Source organism: Mugil cephalus, chromosome 1 (genome assembly GCF_022458985.1).
Source record: "Mugil cephalus isolate CIBA_MC_2020 chromosome 1, CIBA_Mcephalus_1.1, whole genome shotgun sequence".
Taxonomy (NCBI): domain Eukaryota; kingdom Metazoa; phylum Chordata; class Actinopteri; order Mugiliformes; family Mugilidae; genus Mugil; species Mugil cephalus.
In genome coordinates, this window is record NC_061770.1 from 50,784,023 (window position 1) to 50,786,860 (window position 2,838).

The 2,838-nt window shown below is 40.7% G+C and overlaps 1 long non-coding RNA gene across 1 annotated transcript; it reads left to right on the forward strand.

The window, feature by feature from the left end:
- The first annotated feature begins 395 nt into the window (after positions 1–395).
- On the forward strand, positions 396–2,439 carry LOC125021166. The gene is made up of 2 exons (XR_007114311.1): positions 396–517; positions 1,213–2,439. It is a non-coding gene; the product is annotated as an uncharacterized LOC125021166 (long non-coding RNA).
- The last annotated feature ends 399 nt before the right edge of the window (positions 2,440–2,838 follow it).

Genomic DNA, 2,838 nt, shown 5'->3' on the forward strand with positions numbered 1-2,838 from the left:
ATAATGGATCTCAGTCTGATGTCTAGCTTTTGAGAATGGTCTACTTCACTTTGTCAGGCAGGTCCTATTGAAGTAATTTCTTAATTGAGAACAGGTGTGGCAGTAATCAGGCCTGGGTGTGACTAGAGAAATTGAAGTCAGGTGTGATAAACCATAGTTGAGTTTTAACAGGATGGAGGATCAATAACTTTTTCACACAGGGACATGTAGGTTTGGATTTTTCCAACTAATAATAAAAACCTTGTTACGACTCTCGTCGTGGGCCCCCATTAGTTTGTTTCAGGTGTGTGCTGCACGGAGGAGATGATTGGTGTGGGAGGATCCGGTCCTGGACCCTGACTGGCCGCGGCTGACGGAGGACGCCTATATAAATATCCAAGATGGTGACCGGGGCTGGCGGCAGGTTTTCTCTCATCTCCCTCTGCTCCCAACCGGCCACAACGGAGCCTTTGTTAAGTTGTAAGGGTGGACTGCCATTTTTGTTCTCATCTTTTCTCCTGTTTATTTAGTTAGGGAGGTAAGTGTTGTCATTTGTTTGATTTTGTTAGGTTATTGAATTAATTTTCAAGATAGGGTTGTTTGGTTTATGTTGGCCTTGGTCCACCCTGAAGTCAGAATTTCATTTGTTTCTCTGTTGTAAATAAATAACTTCCTTTACATTATAAATCATTTGATTGTCTTGGTGGCTACTTGGGACAAGGGGAAGATGGGAGCCTAATCATGTTGTATCCTAGACACCCCTAGATGTGGCATAACAACCTTCAATATGTTTTTACTTCCTTTTTGTGTTTACTTGTGTTATCTTTGTCATAACTGGACATATAAGCATTAATGATGATTAACGATTTCACAGTGCCACCCTTAAGTTGTGTTTCTGATTGTTTACTGGACACTAAAACCTTTTCAGCCCTGATGCTTAAGCAGGCAACTGTAACAAGCATTTGCCATTGCCCTTTAGCTATTGACTATTTTCTTCACTTCCTGCCTGACTATAATCATCTGTCTCTGTCCTACTCCACTGACAGGTTGAGGAGGTAATTTGTCCCTCAGAACTTAAGGCTATTATAATACCTCCCTGTGAGGAACCAACACTATTATTATATTATACTTGATCAGTTTGAATCTAGTGAATGTGGAGGTCAGGTCCACACCTTGTGCTGTTCTTCATGTTTTTTGAGCTGTTCCTAAACCATTTTTGTGTGTCTGTGTCAGGCTGTATCCTGCTGGGGATGGCTGCTGCCATCAAGGAGTGTCATTGCTATGAGGAGGGAATGTCTGGTCTGAAGCTACTCAGATGAGTGTTGAAACATCTTCTCAAAACTCTACAAGTCCAGTAGTGTTTTTTTAACGCCTTTTCAATAACCATGACCTGGATGGCTGGGAACCTTCACCGACACCTGAACCTCTACTGCAGCTGAAATATAAGCATAATTTCTGACCACCAACTACAAAAGAGACTAAACATTACTGAACTGCAGACTATATATAGATGTAGTGGGGAGCCACTGACTAGATGTGAGCGCCTTTGAGCACGACACATAACCTTCAACAGCTGCATCTGCTCAGCGTGCAGACTGTGTTTATTCAACAGCTGGCAGGTGTGAATGAGTCCATCAGTGCGACGGTGAAGCAGAGCGTCACTGACGTGCTCACTCAGCAGAACTTCCCCTGAAAGAGTAAAGTGGTGCACCACGGGAAAACTAAATCCATCACGCACTGGCTTATGTGTCAGGTTTAAGCATACTGATCTTTATTTTGTCATTTCATGTTCCCTCACCGTAGATTTTCATCCTTAATACTGTTTTGTTTATTTTTTTGTATTAGTGTGTGTGTTGCATATGTTTCATGTACCACAAGCTGCAGTTTAAATCCTGATCTGTTCAGATGCTATAGGACACTTACCATGATTTGTTGAGTATCCGTCCTTGAGCACAAATGGACATTTGTGCAGAATGTGAAAATATTCCATGAAAGCATTTTGCTATCACCAGAATAGGACTGACGTATATGGTCTATAAAATCTAATCAGTTCATCTTTAAACTCCAACGTTTGTGACCAAGCTGGAGAAATTCTCTCAAAGCCTTCCTGAGGTATTGAGTTTTTACACTTGTGTAGCCAGTAAAACTTTCATCATCAAACTGTAACCAGTTCAAGTTCAAGAACATTCTTCTGATTGGTTTTAAAGTGCTGCTCAGCCTAGGTGTGGCTATCAAAAGCATGATGGAAAATACACGTCTCCCATACTGTTTAAATTGAATTGGTTAGATCAACAACATACGTTTATTTTTGTTTTATGGAGAGGTTTGATTTTATTTGCGTCGTGTCATGTTTATTTTCACAGCAGAGTAAATGTGCTCAGCTGAGTTACATACAGTCGTGATCTGACAGGATGATGACTTGCAGGATAATTCAAGCAAAATAAAAGCTCTGCTCCCCCACTGCTGTTCTCATCTGTTTTCCAGCTGAAGGTCAGTTCGTTTCAAAAGAGCCTGGTGCTATGTTTTTAAAGGAAAAAAAAGATTCTGTACGGGGACTGTTTGATTCACATTAAGTTTTACACACAGAACCTTTGTCATCATGCCAACCGTGTTGGACTCACACTCCAACCTATGAATAATCAAAATGCCACAATCAGCACTGTGTGATTAAATGAGCACCACCACACTCCTCCGAGCCTTCCTCAGCATTTATAATTGGTGCCTATGTGAACCTTACTACTTTAAAAATGTAAAAAAAAAAAAAAAAAAAAAAACTACTGCCATTAAAAGAAACTTGTGATTTTGTGGTTATGAAATAGGAAATCATGTGCGCAGAGTCCTTGGGGTTCAAGAAACCCA